The sequence below is a fragment of the Mus caroli genome, chromosome 2, assembly GCF_900094665.2.
Source record: "Mus caroli chromosome 2, CAROLI_EIJ_v1.1, whole genome shotgun sequence".
Lineage (NCBI taxonomy): Eukaryota > Metazoa > Chordata > Mammalia > Rodentia > Muridae > Mus > Mus caroli.
In genome coordinates, this window is record NC_034571.1 from 6,261,600 (window position 1) to 6,280,722 (window position 19,123).

Here is a 19,123-nt window from a genome sequence, read left to right on the forward strand (position 1 = left end):
ATTGGTTTTAGATTTATATGGCAATGTCCCTTTGGGCTTGGTAGAATTCCTATTCTGTGCTGTCCTTGTCCATGAACATGAGGTCTAAGGACTGGGAAAAAAAAAAAAAAAAAAAAGAAGATCAACAATGACAACCAGATGGCAACTTGAAGGTATATGATTCTAGAGATGGAAAGAATTTCATATATTATCTAATTTCTAATCTCTTGTTTCCAGCTGAGAACTCCACCGGCCAAAGCCACCACTGACTCAGATGCACACACAGATCAGGAGAGTTCTTGGTCTTTGTGTGCTGATGCGGAACATGAATGTTTAGAAAATGTACAGAACCCATGTTATCCCAGAACTTGGAAGAGGAAAGTAGGAAGAGCACAAGGCCCTGGGCAATGTAGAAAGTCCTCAGAAACTTAATTAATTCATTAGAAATGAAGAAAATAGTAATAGTTACAATAAAATAAAAAGTGGCCCACATGTGGAGGCGTGTGTCTGTAACTCTAGCTCTTGGGAGAAGGAGGCAGAAAGGTTAGGGGTTCAAGGTCATTCTTGACTGCTAGAGTATTTGAAACCAGCCCAGGCTTTAGGAGACCTGGTCACAAAATAAAACAAAACAAAAGCCTAATTAGTTATTTAAAATAAATTAAAATGTAGGATATAGAAAGTCCCCTCCCTCGAAGTCAATCTGTTAGAGTTGTGCTTCATAATCAGTTTTCTGGAAATGAGATCACCATTAAAAACTAAATCTTGGAATTGTCCCTTATGCACTGGCAGAACTCCGAGTTATTATTTATTTTTATTTGTTTATCTAGTTCCACAGAAGCTTTCGTCTAACCTTGCCCTTTCCCTATGAAAAAGCTTAAAAGTATGCAAAAGGAAGAAAAAGCACTAATGTGAACCCGTGTGAGATGCACTCTGCAGAAGGCTAGTCTTGTGGAATTTAACCTTTCTGCTTCCAGCCACCACCTCCTTTTTGAGGTGGGCATCAGACATCAAATATTTTATCCATAAACATGCCAACAACTATCTACAAATGATAAGGGCTTTTTAAATGCATTACCACAATAATGGTAGGACTCATAAATACCTAGGAACTCATTAGTCTAAGATTCCTGAGCTGACACCAGTTTGTCCTTAACCTTAGCACTGGGACGCACAGTTTGATAAGCACCAATGTGCTGTCTTGACATTTCTTTACATACTGAGCATTCTTGCAACACCCCACCTCTGGAGGGGAGGTGGCCCAGATTCTTACCTTCCAAGAGGAAGCACAGAATAGAAGCAGAGAGAGTTCTAGGATCAGACAAGGTGTAGCTAATAGCTCAGACCCATTCCTTCTTGAGTGTGTAGACATAGGCATATGTCCCATTTATCTTTAGGAGAGAGATATGGGTGCCTATCTAGCAGAGTTGCTAGGAGGGATGAGAATAGACAATTATATTGAAGAATCTGCAGGAGATCTTGGACTGTTTCTGTCCAGTGCCCCTCCCCAACCTCCAGGATACCCAAGTCCTGTATATAAAATTGCATGGTATAGTATTTACATACAGGCAGCCCTATGCATCTCTAATATACTTTAAATAGTCTCTGGATTACTTGTAATAATTAACACACGGTTGGCACTATGTAAATATTTGTCACCCTGTTTTGTATTGAGGATAATGATAAAGAAAAACTCTGTACACACTGAGTACAGACAGAATTTTTAAAAGTATTTCCAATCCAATCAGGCATATTAGCACACACCTTTAATACCAACACTTGAGAGGCAGAGGCAAGCAGATCTCTAAGTTTGAGGTCAGTCTGGTCTACAAAGAGAGTTCTAGTACAGCAGAGAGAGAGAGAGAGAATGGTTTTTTCAGTCCAGACTGGTTGGTTAAATCCACAGATACGATACAGAAAGCTAACTGTATCTAAAGGCTACAGAGACTGACACAAATCAGCAAGCAGAAAGCAGCTGCCTTTCTCTTAGAGTTTATAAATACTGAGCCACTAATATTCATTCCAGTAGACAAATTGGCTTTAATATAAATAAGTGAATAAGCTGGGCGTGGTGGCGCACGCCTTTAATCCCAGCACTCGGGAGGCAGAGGCAGGCGGATTTCTGAGTTCGAGGCCAGCCTGGTCTACAAAGTGAGTGCCAGGACAGCCAGGGCTATACAGAGAAACCTTGTCTCGAAAAACCTAAAAAATAAATAAATAAATAAATAAATAAATAAATAAATAAGTGAATATATAAGTACATTTACAGTCTCATTATTCTCTTTCTGAATTGTACAAAGAATGATTTAAGAAAAAAAGAGGAAGAGAGGAAAGAAATGAGAAGTGGGGAAAGTAAGGGAGGGGCGAGGAACAAGGGGCTGGGGAGTAGCTCAGTTGGTGGAGTGCTGGCCTGGGGAAGTGGAAGCAGAAAGACTAATGTGCTGTGTTTTTAGGGGTCAGCCTCAACTAGAAATGCTGTTTCCAAAGAAAGAAGGGCAGGGAGTGTGGCCTAGTGGTGGGGAGATTGCCTCACATGTACAAGACCCTGAGTTTAGAACTAAATTGAAAATAATGACAATAATTATAATAAGAAGCAGCTAATTAATGATATATTAAAATAAGAAGGGAGAGCCATTTTCTGCATATAAACTGCACGTCAAAATATCAATGGCCATTCCTATGAAATACTGGGGTTTGCACTCTGGAAATCAGTCTGGCGGTTCCTCANAAAATTGGACATAGTACTACCGGAGGATCCAGCAATACCTCTCCTGGGCATATATCCAGAAGATGTCCCAACCGGTAAGAAGGACACATGCTCCACTATGTTCATAGCAACCTTATTTATAATAGCCAGAAGCTGGAAAGAACCCAGATGTCCCTCAACAGAGGAATGGATACAGAAATTATGGTACATTTACACAATGGAGTACTACTCAGCTATTAAAAAGAATGAATTTATGAAATTCCTAGCCAAATGGATGGACCTGGAGGGCATCATCTTGAGTGAAGTAACACAATCACAAAAGAACTCACACAATATGTATTCACTGATAAGTGGATATTAGCCCAAAACTTAGGATACCCAAGATATAAGATACAATTTGATAAACGCATGAAACTCAAGAAGAATGAAGACCAAAGTGTGGACACTGTGCCCCTTCTTAGAATTGGGAACAAAACACCCAGGGAAGGAGTTACAGAGACAAAGTTCGTAGCTGTGATGAAAGGATGGACCATTTAGAGACTGCCGTATCCAGGGATCCATTCCATAATCAGCTTCTAAACGCTGACACCATTGCATACACTAGCAAGATTTTGCTGAAAGGACCCAAATATAGCTGTCTCTTGTGAGACGATGCCGGGGCCTAGCAAACACAGGAGTGGATGTTCACAGTCAGCTATTGGATGTATCACAGGGCTCCCAATGGAGAAGCTAGAGAAAGTACCCAAGGAGCTAAAGGGATCTGCAACCCTATAGTTGGAACAACATGATGTACTAACCAGAACCCCGGAGCTCTTGTCTCTAGCTGCATATGTATCGAAAGATGACCTAGTTGGCCATCAATGGAAAGAGAGGCCCATTGGACTTGCAAACTTTATATGCCCCAATATAGGGGAATTCCAGGGCCAAAAGAATGGGAATGGGTGGGTAGGGAAGTGGGGGGCGCTATGGGGGACTTTTGGGATAGCATTGGAAATGTAATTGAGGAAAATATGTAATAAAAATATTAAAAATTGAAAAAAAAAGAAAGAAATACTGGGGTTTGTTAAGTCTGATCAGGTTTAACAAATAGGATTCGATGAATCGATAACTGAATTACTTCCTCATAAGGAAGGTGGGGAGATCTTTGCCCTGGCTGTACTGACTTTATGGAAAAGGCACATCTTAACCATGTCTGATAAAGACCTAAATGCTTGAATAGCTTTGAGTCTCAGGTTTTCACTAGGCTTGTTTTTATACATGTCCCCATTACTAAGGGATAAAGCCTTTATCCCAAGAAAGCCTTTGAGAATAAGCTATTGCTAAGTGGTTGAACGCTAGAATATTGCCAGACTCACTCTATCTCTAATGAAGATGTAGCCCCCCGTTCAGCATTCAGAATTCATGTAGCACTGATTGTTAATAACTAACCCTTTGCCATTATCATCTAGTTATTTTACTAGATTTTTTTCACTAGAAAAATATACATATTTTTTACCCCTCTGAGGTAAGCAGATGGAGAAACTGGGGTCCTGAATGTTTAAATAACCTGTTTTGGAAAGGAAGGTGATGGGGTTGATCTGTCTAGAACCTAGGAATCAAGATGCCTCTCTAAAGTGAGTATCAAAAGGCTGGCAAGAGGTCATCAGTGAAGAGAAAGCATGTTCTGCTCTTGCACAGGACCCAGGCTCAGCTCCGAGTACCCATGTTGTTCAGCCCACAACTGTCTGTTACTCCAATTCCAGGGGATTAAAAAGTCTCCAGCCTCCACGGGTTCTTGCCCTCATGTGCAAAGACACTCACGCATACCCATGAATTAAAAATGATAAATATAGTTAAATAAGTAAAGCAAGCACCAAACACACTAGGTTGTCCACCATGGCAACATCCCAGGCATCCCTGTGCAGCCAAGATCGCCTGTGGGGATAGTTCTCTTGTGAGCTTAGAGGTACTTGCATTGTAACCCATCTTTCCAGCCCTCCTGTAGCACACACTAGTCCCTACGTACTTAATCAGTGTGCACAGATGTTGGCTGAGCAATTGAGATAAGGGGTAAGTGCCCCACTATAGCAGAATCTGATAACCCAATGGTCTTTAGGAGGGCCCAGACACTTGCCCATCAGGCATTGCTCATTTTGATCACATTCTTTCTTGCCCTTTCAAGGCATGTCTGTCCCTCACCCTTCCCCTTCTGAACTCACTACCCTTCTCCTTCAGGTCCTTTCCATTCTTAGTTGTTTCATCCCCAGGACATACTTGTCTGTGCATTTATTTCTAAACTACGCTTCTTCCCGCCTCATCTCCCCCAGACCCCAAAACATTTCTTTCTTTTCTTTCTTGACCCCCTCTTTCCTAGTTTTCCTCCTTACTCATGCTTTAAAATAGTGCAGTTCAACATCCCTTTCCGTTTATTCACAACACTTAAGGAGGCGCTACCACTGCGAAAGAGCTAGGCGTGTTCTATAGAATGGAGGATATGCCGACAATCTCAGCATTTGGGAGGCAGAGGCAGGAGGACCAGTCTCTGTACCAAGACACCTGACATACATAGGAAGTGACAGGCCAGCTACAGAATAGGGGTCTCTCTCAAGAACCTTGACTAACTAATCAATAAATAAGCCAAGTACTGCTGTGGATAAATGCCACCTGAGAACATGTGTTGCCTAACATTCAACTCCCCTGTCCAAAGTCTTGCACACACCACCCCTCCCTTCTCTCTGCTTTCCTATTTCAAGCCTCCCTTACTACTTGATTCCATGCTCCAAGCCACTGAATGATAAATTCAAAACAGTTCTACCACAGATCTCTTCTCACCTATCTTCTTTCCCTAGGCTATCGGTCCCATGAAAGCAGCTCGTGTACCTGATGACTGTCAGTTACTCGGCCACTCCCAAAATTCCATGGCCAACGCAGATCTCTGTATTCTGAACTCAAACATCAGAATAGCCCAAGCTTCCGGCTAACTGCTGCCTATACCCCGCCACACACTAAAATCTGCTAGATCTTCCTCCTAAGATGTGGTCCTATTCTCTCTCTTGGAGAAGATCGAAACCTATCCCTCCTATCAGTAAAGTCAGACGTCTAAGATCTATCTTTGTTCCTCTCTCCCCTCGCCCTCATATCCAAGCCTTCATTGAGACCCACTCCCAAGTCTTTTAAGTGTATCCTTATCCACTTACTCTCATCTGCTAGACTCCAAAAAGTCCTTATTCTTGCCTAGCCTACTCCCCACTTCAACTCTGCTCCATAGTGAACTAGTCTATGCATCCTGCTCGACAACCTTACTGTGCCTTCCCATTGCTCTGGGAAGAAATAACCACAGCTTCCTGGCAAGAAACAGCAAAGCCACAGCCTGTGGGATCTGCCTCCACATCTCTCTGCTTCTCTCAGCACCATCTTCACCTCCTGGTCCTCTCCTCTAGTCATCTTTTCTTTCTTTTATCTCACTGTGTGAATTTTCCCTAACCTAAGCACCCTGTATGTGCCTGTCTCCCTTCTAACAGGTTTTCCTACCACCATGGACCTTCCTTCCTACCAAACAGATGTGCCTGAGCTAATTAAGGCCCTAGGATTTCTTAAAGGAAGCTTTGCAGGAAGGAACCTCCCGGGTTAAAGAAGTCCCTTTTCTCACTATGGTGTTAAATTTTCCCTAAGAAATACTGGCTACATGACACTTCATTTCCAGGGCATGTAAGAGAGGCTGGCCTAAGACCATTTGATTTTCCTAATCCTGGCACTTGTCGGGTAGATGGAGGAGAATCAGACATTAGCTTCAGCTGCACAGGAGGCTTGAGGCTAGTTTCAGCTCCAGGAACCTCTATGTCAAAAAACTGAAAGACAAGGGCATGCAGAGACATAGATTTTTGTTTCCTATGAACAGAATGGAGATAACAAATATTGGGACCAATAAGTGAGGCAGCTTAGCCAGTAAAGATACCTGTGCCCAAACCTGCTGACCTGAGTCTAACCCCAGGATCCAAGATGCGAGCTTCCCTGGTTGTCCTTGGTCCTCCACATGTGTACAAAACAAATAAATTAAAATGTGACATTTTTTAAATATGAAGAATGAATGTTATCACTAATGGGAGCATTTAACTCCCTTTAACTCAGTGACTTTATTTCTGTGTTCACCAGGAAAAAAAAAGCTTTTCTATTCTTACAATGGTGAGGATCAAACTTTTGTTCTGTTGTATGTTAAACAAGGGGAATACAACTGAGCTACACTCTCAGTGTAAATCTTGATTCTGACGGCAATTCTCTTAGAGAAAATGGTTATCCTGATAAAAAGGGTTCAAAAATCTGTTAGCCCAGTGGCTTCATGGTCTATACTAGAAGAGTAAGCCCTGCAAACAGAAAGCAGTTTGCACCAAGTCCCAAAGCCAATCACTGGCGGTGAAGGTCACATTCCAGGCACTGTACAGAATGGTCAGTCTGAAACTTGAAGAAGAGCTGCCAGCAGGGCTGTTTGGCCTGAGTGAAACGTGCATCGTTCACTACGGAGGTCGGTAAGTAGGTTGACATCCAGGGCGTGTAGTGCATTGTGAAATAAGTCAGATATGAACCATTCTGGAAATGATATATGGATCTTGGTTTATTGGATGCCATTTTCAAGATTACAAAACCCCAAACTAATTTTCTCTTCAACCTCTGTTGATAGGAAGATGTGCATATCTCTGAAATCTAGCCTACTCTCTATCACCACAATAAATATTATGACAAACAACTTAACAACTTAATAAACTGTCTTCTCCTTTGTACTTTCAATGTCTCCTGCAGCCAAAAGGAGACAGAGGAATTTAAAACCCAAAGTGATATGATGCAAGTCAGAGAGCCAGAGGAAAGCAAGGATAAGGCTTAGCAAGGATAAGGATAGCATCCTCTGGCCACACCTCTCATCTCCATCACTAACTTTTCCTGATTTTAGCAAACAGACACACCAACTGGGCTGGGACTACTACTTGTCCATCCTTCAATGCCAGAGAACACATCCCAATTGTATATATGGTTTTTCTTCTGGTCCCTCTCCTCTGACTTCCATTTTAGAAACCAAAGTGTTCATTTTGCATTGATCTTAGGGTACTTTAAATCACTGCTTAATCTAGTATCATACATGGTCTTCTCAACTAAACTATAAATTTAGCTGCTTCAAATACAGCATCTCATCTGTGCTGCCTTGTCCCAGATGGCCATGCATCCCATCTGTGGTGGTTTGAATAAGAATGGTCCCCGTAGGCTCGTGTGCTTGAAGACTTGCTCACCAGTTGGTGACTATTTGGAAAGAATTAAAAGTGTGGCTGTGTTGAAGGTAGTATGTCATTGAGGATGACCTTTGGGGTTTCAAAAGACTACAGGCATTTTGAGCAGATATTCTTTTAGCTTCCTGTTTTTGGTTTGATAATTGTAAGTTCTCAGGTGCTGCACCACCCTCCTGCAACCTGACACCACTGTTCTGCCATCACGGACTTAACTCCCTGGAACCAATATGCCTTAGTTGAACTCTTTCTTCTCTAAGTTGCCTTGATCAGGATATTGTAGCACAGCATCCAAAAAAGTCAATTTTTCTGTTGGGCCCTATGAGTGATATGTATTTAGTTACTATGTGTGAGACTATTTTCTTGTTGTTGGTTGTTGTTGTTGTTGTTGTTGTTGTTACTGCTGTTTAATTTATTATCTCATGTTTAGTACATGCTTCCTTTTGGTTTGTTTTAGTTTAGTTTACTTTTAGTGACAAGTTCTCATGTACCTCAGGCTGGTCTTTAACTTCGTATTTACTCAAGGGTCATCTTGATTTCTTCTGCCTTGTCAAAATGCTTGGATTACAGCTGTGGGCACCACTCCTGGCTTCTGTAATGCTGTCAATAGAACCCAGGACTGGTTCTTGCTGGGCAACCAACTAAGCTACATCCCTCACTTGAGATTTCTTGGCAGTGGCAATGATGAATCAAATGAAAGATGAGCCAAAGAAACACCACTTTCCTTCCTTCCTGGGAGAAAACACTAGTCAATTTGAAGTCCCTATTGCTGAAGACATTTCTAGTCTTAAGAGCAGAATGGGTTTAAAATGTGTGTGTGTGTGTCTGTGTGTGTGTGTGTGTGTGTGTGTGTGTGTGTGTATATATATATATATATATATATATATATATATATATATATATATATGGGAATATTTATTAATATAAAGAAATGTGTATGTAATGAAGTCTTTTCCTCTAGTATTCTCTACTTTATAAATGGAGACACTTATTTCTCCACATTCCTTGGGACTTTCATGGTATGATGGGAGAACTCTTCTTGGCTTCAGTGTGCCCTGTAAATGGAAAATATAGGAATATATATATATATATATATATATCCCCATATATAGGGATTTAATATATTATGTAATTAATATATTATGTAATATATTATATAAATTAATATATTATGTAATAACTACTCATAAAGTAAGGATTACTAGAGGAAAAGACTTCGCTGAATATACATTCTTTATATTAATAAACAACCACAGGAAGTGAGTCCTAGGTTGAGATAGGCATGTAAAATGAAGTATATTATTATTGGGATTAAACAAGCTTGAATTAGACTTTGCAAGGAGCCACATCAAACATGACTATGTATAAAAGCCATGGCAAATTAATGTCCAGAAAGAAATCTGCTAATTACTCGGTGAGGACATTTTCTCTCAGCCACTGCAGTTTTTCTTAACAAATAGTGTCCACGTCTCAATTCTTTTAAAGGGCTTTGATTTTCCTTATTATGTAAGAACCTCGGCTTAAATTATTCTGAGCTTGGTTGTTTGAAAAGGAAATAATTAAGTCTGATTGTTGGGAAGAAATTTCCTAGAGAGCACACGAAGTAGTAGGTTTCACTGTGGTCTTTTCAAACCAAGATGCCAGAGCACACTAGTCTCTGAGTGGCAAAGACTTAGTTTATCCCCTGGGCAGCTGATATTTCTTTGCAAACTTTAGTAATATCCCTGATTTTTTTTACCCAAACTCCACTAGCTTCACCACAGTTTGTGCCTTCTACATTGGCAATATCATCATCCCTCAATTCAGAGTCTCATGCAGAAATAATCAGATCAAGTGGTTCACCTGCCAATCATTGCCAAGTACCTGTGATTTCCCTTGCCTCATTGTTGCTCTGAATTCTCTTGTACCATCTGGGCTTTGTGAGCGAGAAAGCTCCACAGACACAGCTGGTTTACATACCAGCCATCTGATCCCATGCATTTTGCAAGCCTAAGAACCAAACAGGTCTCAGTCATGTTGTGATTCATTCCTTTAATTAATTTTTAATAAGTGTTTAGTACTGACAGAAGCTAGCGCTTGGTTTGTGGATAAGGCTTGGATGTGCGGTCATTTGTGACAAGATCTCTATGCAGCCCTGACTAGCCTGGAACTCTCTGTTATAGAAGAGGCTAGCCTCAAACTTGCAGCAGTCCTCCTGCCTCCACCTCCTGGAGAGCTCAGATTGCAACTGTATACCTCCATGCCCACCAAAGTTTCCATCTGACCCTGACTTTGTAATTGAATCACAGCTCTTTGCCTTGGTTTCATCACTTGTAAGATATTAGTTAATGAAAAAGCTAACCCAGAGTTGTAGCATTGAGGCTACAGCAGGAGGATTATGAGTTCAGGGGTAGCCTGGTCAACAAAGTAAGAGTCTATCTCAAGCCGGGCGTGGTGGCGCACGCCTTTAATCCCAGCACTTGGGAGGCAGAGGCAAGCAGATTTCTGAGTTCGAGGCCAGCCTGGTCTACAAAGTGGTGCCAGGACAGCCAGGGCTACACAGAGAAACCCTGTCTCGAAAAAAAAAAAAAAGAGTCTATCTCAAGTAATGATGGTGATGGTGATCATGATGACAATGGTCGTGGTGATGGTGATGGATATATAAAGTCATCCTGGATATATAAAGTAAGTGATAACACCGTGGTCTGCAACCTTGGAGGGAATCCTGAATTGTGACATCTAGCTCACATCCAGACTTAACAAACAGGTGTCTACATATTTGCCCTGCCAGAAAATAATGATGCTGGTGTGGCTTTAAAATTAGTGGACCTGGAATACAAAGTCTAAGACACACTAGAGACACACTGTGCAACACAGACACAGAATTACAGAGAAAGGAAAGTTAGAAGTAGCCCAGGCCAAGACTCTTCACCGGTTTTAGAGTTGGGGGCAGGAGTTCCAGCTATGATGCTTTCGGGTAACTTTATGCAAATGGTAGCCTTAGCTTAGGTGTGGTTAATGATAATGACAACATAATTGTGGGAACTAAATAAGAGCTTGAAACATAGTAAGTGCTTCATAAAAAATTTAAGTTACTCTTATTGTATGATCTATTTTGTACGTTTGTTTATTTGGGGCACTTTAGGAAATCAATTCCAAGATCCTGGTATCCAGATCCACTGAGCTACATCCCCAGCCATTCATACTTTTACTGTCTGAGTTTGGTCTGTTTGTCTGTTTGTTGAGACAAGATCTCACTGTGTAGCCCTGACTTGGCTAGAACTAGAAACAGATCAGACTGGCATCAAACTCACAGAGATCTACCTGCCTCTGTCTCTCAGTACAGGGGGATTAAAGTGCTACATGACTCTGCCCCCTCCTTGCCCTATCCAGGTCTGAGGTTATTTGAGCAATGGGTGAGGTACAGCCCCTAAAGTGGAAAGAGCTGGGGTTAGTGATATGGCTCATTGCAGCAGAAAGTTGACTAAACTAGTCTCAGCCCCTGAGATGCCGGAAATTCTGACAAATCCAGTGACTGAAGAAGGTTACAAGCAGCGTAGACCGTGGCTTGTGGACTACTGTAAATCTTTACTGTACTGCAGAGCAGAGCATGCTAACAGTGAAGAGCCCAGATCTAAGCCCATCAGGAAACCACAGCCAAAGGCCGAGCTTCTAGGGTATCAGTTTCCATCAGTAATGTCCCTCATAAGGTCATGCTTGAACGTGAGCTAGTGGTGCTGTTAGGGAAGTTTGTGGAACCTTTGGGACATGTGGCCCGGCTGGCAGATTTAGGTCTCTAAGAGCCCACCTTTGAAGGTTGTGTTCCACCTCCAGCTGTGGTCCTGTTCTCTGATTCCTGGTCTCGCTCGTGTGTGAGAACCTCCTCTGTCACATGGTCCCTCGTGTACATGTCACATGGTACCACAGAGTCACTTTAACACACCTCCTCCTCCATGATTCCAACTCATGAGCAAAGAAAAACCTCTCTGTCCTTAAATCCTTTCTCCCGGGTATTTTTCTCATCGTGATAAGAAAGGTAATCGGCAGATACAGTCAGGCAGCTGGTGACTGATAGAGCCAGACTTCACATCTACAAGTTCCCATTATAAAACAGTTTGTATTATCCATCCATCTATCCATTCATCTATCCATCCATCCATCCAGAACCCAAGCTAGGCATCACTTCCTTGCCTATATACATGAGCAGGCATGATACAAAGCTGTATTAGTGGCCTTGGGAGAGAACTCAGATAGTAAAGTGCCTCCCTTCCAGAATGTAGGTATTCTGTTTTGTTTTTCCCATTAATTAATTTATTTATTCACCTTGCATCACAAGTGATGCTCTCCTCCTCCTCCTCCTTCTCCTCTTCCTTCCCCCACCCCTCCACATACACAGTGTCTCCCTCCATCCCCACTTCCCTTCTCCTTTGAGAACGTAGAACTCCCATCCCCGCCCATTATCCCCTAGCCCTGACACATCAAGTTTCTGCAGGGCTGGCGAATCCTCTCCCAAAAGGCAGCCCAGTTAGGAGAATGGGATTCATGGGCAGGATTTAGGAACAGTCCCTGCTCCAGTTGGAAGACTTGCATGAAGACCAAAAAAAAAAAAAAAAGAAAGTTAAGTGTAATGACTGATCCTTGTAGCCCCAGCACTGAGGAGATGAGGGAGGGGGATTTCTGGGGCTCACTAGCCAGCCGAGACTACTTGGTGAGGCCCAGACCAATGAGAAAAATAGAAAAAAATAATAATAATAAAACTAAAACAAGGTAGACACACCAGAGGATCAACATACACACTCATGTTTACTTGCATACACACAAACGCCATGCATCAGGAGGCGTGCCATGAGCAGCAAGTGTTGCTTTAATAAAAATTATCCTAATCTAGAAACCCAAGGAAAAGATCAACAGTTCCATCCTTCCTTGCTGTTCAGCCACCAGTCCTTTGGAGTGGGGCTGGGCCAGCAATGAGAATTCTCAGCAGCAATCTGTGCCGGCCACCGCTGACTTCCTGCTTTCTGTCTACTGTGTTTCAGCAAGGGACTTTCCTCAGTGGTATGCTAACCTACATTTTCCAAACCATCAGGTCCTTTGCTATTGAACCTACCAAAACTGAAGGGGAAAAAAAATGTGTAACACAACACAGAGAAAGCAGCCTGGACACCTTTTTTAAAGATGTGTGGACATGAAATGGTTTTTAGTAAGCTTGCCAATGAGAGTCCTGAGAAGCACAGATCAGATTGCCTGAGAAATGTCTGAGGCTTCACAGCGAGAACACCACATCCTAATGAGTAATGAGGATTACATAACTAAGAAGATAAGCAACACCGCCCACCGATCGCATGGAGATGCTAATGCCGAGTTCCTGGCCGCAGCCTGCAGTAAAAAGGAAGAACAGAGCTTCAAAATATTACTCCCCATTGTTGCATAAAACCACGACTGGTTTGCCATGATTGTTCACTTTGCTGTTCGTGATTCTTAACTCCCTATCTAAAAGCTCAGCTGTGTCTTTCATTCACAAATCAATGTTTAGCAAAAGTCCTTAAGAGACCCCCCCTCCCCCAACCAAATGCAAGCTTGAGATGTGCTTCACGGGAAACGTGCCTAATAAGTAAAACAAGGACTGCATTCCTCAGGTGGGGAAGAGATCCATGAGAGAGCATATGCAGAAACCCCGTATGCAAGTTCTAGTGTAAGCATGCCAACACACACAAACTCACACACACACACATACACACACATACACACACATTCACACACACATACATACATTCACACACACATACACACACACACACACACATTCACACACACAAACACATTTACACACATACACACACATTCACATACTTTGTTTACAGGGTTCAAATCCTAGTGTAAGCATGCAAATACACACACAAACACACAAACACATACACACACACTTTGTTTCCATGAGCCATGTCTCAAGTTTCCATTTGCTTGGGGGAAAGGGCTTTTAAAGATTTTTGCTAAACACTGATTTGGGAATAGAAAACTGAGTTTCTCTCAGACAGGGAGTGTTGGCAGAGGGACACCCACATGCCACAGCATGTGTGTGGAAGTCAGAGGACAATTCGTGTGAGTCAGTTCTATCATGTGGGGCTAGGAGACCGAATTCAAAGTCCCAGGTTTGTTGGCAAAAGCCTTTACCTACTGAGCTAATTTACTGGTCCACAACAAAGCCTTAAAACAAAGAAATCCTACAGTCCTCCTCACTCTGCTGTGGTAGTTTCACTATGGAAAGTTCTTCAATATTGCTAACTTACATCTCCCTTGCTGCCCGACGTAAGGGACATCTCAGGGCCTGTGTGGTGATGTATATCTCTACTCCCAGTACTGGGAAGGCTGAAGTAAGAAAATTGCCCTAAGTTTGAGACCAGCCTGATCGATATAGCACAGTCCCAGGTCACAGTTTCCAGAAGTTGCTCCTCAGAATGCAGGTCACTTACACTGAAAATGTGAAAATTCAAACCATGAAAGACACAATGTTATTACTAGAATATTACATTTTTTCAGTCTATAAATAATTTTGCCTAATTATCCCATTTTTTCCCAGTAGACTCTTCTCTTGTCCACCCCCAAGCCCACCCCACATATACTCAAACACGTTCAGAACTTAGCTCTTGAAATTTCTGTGAAATTTACACTGATAGATGGTGTTTAGATCCCCAATATTCACAGTTTACAACTGAAAACTCCTGAACGTCAGTCAAGTGCGGAAGTATTCCATGGGAATGTTGTCAAATCCTTCTGCAGCATACGCACCAACTTTTCCCCTTGAGATGTCTTGGCATCCAGACTATCCTCAAGCTGGCTGTGAAGCCAAGGGTGACCTTGAACTTCTGATCCTCATGCTCTACCTTTCAAGTGCTAGATTTGTAGGCTACTCTGCCATACCTAGCTATCCATTTCTTATTCTTTATAAATTTCTGGTCAATAGACCTTCACAGATAACTCCCCTCCCATGTGCACAATTCCTAACATATAGGAGCTATATAAACTAGTTCCTTGGGGCAGCAAAATGGCTCATTGGGTAAAGTCAACTGCCTTCAAGACCGACAACCTAAAATAGATCCCCAGAATCTGAGTGTGGGAGGGAGAGGGCTGACTCCCACAGGTTGTGGTCTGACCTGTACACATACGCCATGGCAGATATACCCATACACATGCATATACACAATACATAATTGAGGTTTTTTAAGTTCCCCTATTTTAGATACAAATATTCTGAGTCCAAAAATCAAAATCCATTCCAAATCCTAGTCACGGATGCCTGGATGTTTGATCTTACCTGTGGTCCCATCGATTACGTGCACTGGGTAAGTGTGAAGAGTTATCCCACACTCTATGGGGCCACAAGAAGCTTAGAGGCCGTGATGGCTAGCATTGACTATCAACATGACAGCATCAAGAATCACCTGGGAAGTGAGCCTCAGAGATTACTACTTTGATTATAAGAATTGTTATGGAGAAAGCCATCTTAATTGTGGGTGGAACACTTTTGAATGGGGTATGCTGGTCCTATAAAAGTAGAGAGAGCAAGGTGGGCACCATTACATGCCTGCCTTCATCTCGCTCTTCTGATTATGGATGTCATGTGACACGCATCAAGCTGTGGCCACCTTGACATCTGTGACATGCTGGGCTGTCACTGGAAATGAACTCAATAAGCCATTGCTTTTTTTCAATGGTTTCTATCAAAGTATCTTATAGCGACAGGGAAAGAAACTAAGTCAGCAATCATCCACTGGGGTCCCTACACATTAGTTCTCATCTATGGCAGTCACTTTACTTTGGAGAAAGCTACAGCAGGAAGACAAAAGTTGGTATCCCCTGACAGAGATAGCAGCCAAGCCAGCATGGCACCTGAATGTCCCCTAACAGCCTTCCATTCCTGCATCTCTACATTCATCTTGCTCAGGGCTAGACAAACTCACCTCCTGACCCTGGGCACTGGAAACTGCTCCCCTTGGCAGAAGCCCTGGATGGCCAAAGACTATTCTGACTGCCCAGGATGGGTTGTTCTGTTCTTTTGGGGTTGCTTCTTTGTTATTTGCTTGTTTGTTTTGAAACAAGATCTCACTGTGAAGCCCTAGATGCCCTGGAACTCAGTATATAGATCAGACTAGCCTCAAACTCCCAGTGATCGACCTGTTTGCATCTCAAGTGCAGGAGGATTAAAAGTCTACTCTGCCGCCAGCTTCGGTCCAAGAAAAAAAAAACAGGGAGAGGGGGCAGTGAGGCTCAGTAAGCAGAGGCATTTGTCACCAAGCATGACTACCTGAGTTCAAGTTGTCCTCTGACTTATTCACGGACACACACACACACACACACACACACAAACGCACGCATTCGCGTGCTCACTTGGTTTTAAAAGAAGAAAACGATGAATACAGAGAAATGTCGGTTCCTTCACTGATAACTCCCTGTCTGGTCTTCTGGCACAGCCCCCATCACATGCCAGGCAGTCTCCAATGTGACAGACAGACAGACAGACAGACGGTCAGGGATTTGGTCAGGTGGGCTGCAGTGTTGCCCATTGCTAGAGTGCTCGCCCAGCATGCACAAGACCCTGAGTTCCATCCCAGCACTCAAAAAAGACAATTAGCTAAAGAGGCAAAAGAGACTTGCCAGGAAGGCAGACACTGAACAGGACAAGCAGTGACAACACACCCTGTGAGTGCCCGGAACACGCATGTGGCAACGATTATTTTTCTCATTGAAATTTTATCTTCCTTTCTCTTTGGACTTTGATATCTGCTACTCGATAAGAAATTTCTTCCTCTTCATTCACCCCTGGAGGCATTTGGAGAGGTGAACTTTGTCCATATTTTTTTAATTGAAATTTTTAAATGAGATGTAAAAAATAAAGCATACATATTTATGGGGGCACTGGTTGTGTGGTGTTTTGATACCTGTATACGGTCTGGTAACTGTGTCTAAAAATATGCTTCTTTGTGGTGAAAACATTCAACCCCCTGTCTCGTAGCTTTGGCAAACACATCATATATGATTGCTGTCCATTGTTGCTCTCATGTACGAAGGACACTGTTTACGGCATCCATAAACTTCTCCCAGAGGGGTCTCTAAAGATTTATAGCAAGTTAAACATGGCAAGAGTCACTAAGCCATGGGAAGATCTAAGTGCAGAACTCAGAAGGCCTGCTCGTCTCATTTATTAAGGGGCTATAAACCAGTGTTTCTCACCCTGTGGGTGGTGACCTCTTTGCAAACCTCGATCCCCCCAAAAGTATTTACATTATGAATCATAACTGTTGCAAAATTACAGTTATAAAGTAGCACCAAAAGTGATTTTATGGTGGGGGTCACCACAATATAAGGAACTGTATTAAAGGGTTGCAGCCTTGGATAGGTGAGAAACGCTGCAAAGAACAGTGTTTACCTTTAAATAAGGTACTTACTGTTTTATCCTTATGTATGATTTCCCACAACATGATTCCATCAATCTCGTGTATTCACATCGGAAAGCAAGATTAGGTCAAAATTACAAAGTCATAGGTCTCCACGTGCATCCCCGAGGGCATTTAAATTACACCGTTCCTGAAAATGTGCATTGACTCTCAGCTATTGATCTCAGCGCTTTGAGCTTTCCCTTGAAGTCATTTCCTTCCCCTATGCTCAGGGCTCACACTCCTCCACACAGGGTCACATTTCAACAGATCTTCTGGCCCCCTGGTTCTCCTCCAGCCTGACCCCCAGGAAATAAAGGCCCATGTTGGCCTGAGATGGCCATTATGTATCTCCACTCAGCAGAAACCCGGTGCCAGGTGGCAGGAGTGCAGTGTGACAGGTAAACAATTCTACCTTTCATCTCTCGGCTCCAGCCACCCACAGCCCTTCCACCTGAAAAGGGACCAGAAAACCCTGGGGAGAAGAGGTTGGAGATCCTCTGCTCCAAGGTGACAAGGAGTCACAAAGTCCAGTTGTTGCTGGGCTGGAGATAGAGGGTTCAAGGAAAAGAAAATAGATTATATTCATCAAGCAGTTTGGGCCAAGTCTCTCCTTCAGCATGTTTCTATAAGGGTGGTCCGGCTTGAATATAAGATAAAGTGGGCACAAAAAGGAAAGCAAAACAATAAACGAATCATTGTTTCTATTAAGTTAACAAATGACTAAACGGGGATGGTGTCTGTTCAACTTAGAAACGTCCACAGTAACTCCCATGAAAAAGCCACAGCGAGAGCAAAAGCCATATGGTGCTTGACAGGGTAAGAATTTGATACGATGTAAGGATATTCTATCAGAAAATGTCATAAGGTTGACCCCTCCCCTGCTGTTTTCCTAGTCACTTGATACATAATACACTCACAGGTCAAGATTTTAGCCAAACAATATAAAGCAATAAAATGCCGAGAATGTGACTTGCCTATTGCAAAGAAATCTCTGAAGGACTTGTGCTACCTGGGGATCTACGCAAAGAGCGTCTTTCTTCTAAGAAGATGCTGATTTTTAATATGGACAAGATTAAGACTTTCCAGCTCTAACCATCTTAATAATTGTATCATGAACACCTCCAGGATCAGAAGGCGATTATAAATCAAAAGCAAAGCACTGAAAGTCAAGAATAACAGAGATACCGTATGGTCAGAAGACCAACACTCAAATTCAAAGCTTGACTTCTCCAACAAGGCACTTTATTTTTTTCCACCCATTTCATTGTGTGCAAAAACCGAGAATTACATTAAATCAACAAAGGGACTCACTCCAACATTTATAAAGACAGTCAGCTTACAGCGTGGTACCTACCAAATGCCAGGGGCAATCTGAAGTCCATAACTCTATTCCTACCAGGCAGAATTAGCAAGATGAGGATAGCATCAAACATTAACAAAGACCTCAGGTCTTTACAAAGAGATAACTTAGGACTCGGCAATCCAATATGGAGTCACCCTCTTTGATGAATGCACTAAGTGGTTCAGAAACATTCTATCCAAGTGCAGTGGAATGTCAAGACATATCCAATTGTACATGCACCAGACCGATTTATACAGTGAAATTTTGTCCCTGGGGTTCAATATGCTCTGAGGTTTAGGGAGGTTTTCCATCAGGACATCATATGTATGTAATATGTTCTGTACCCTATAGCACCATGTTGACTCCCCAATTACTCCGTAAGGTAATAACTTTCCATTCTAGAGAATGAGAACCATAAAAAGGTATATCTCATCTA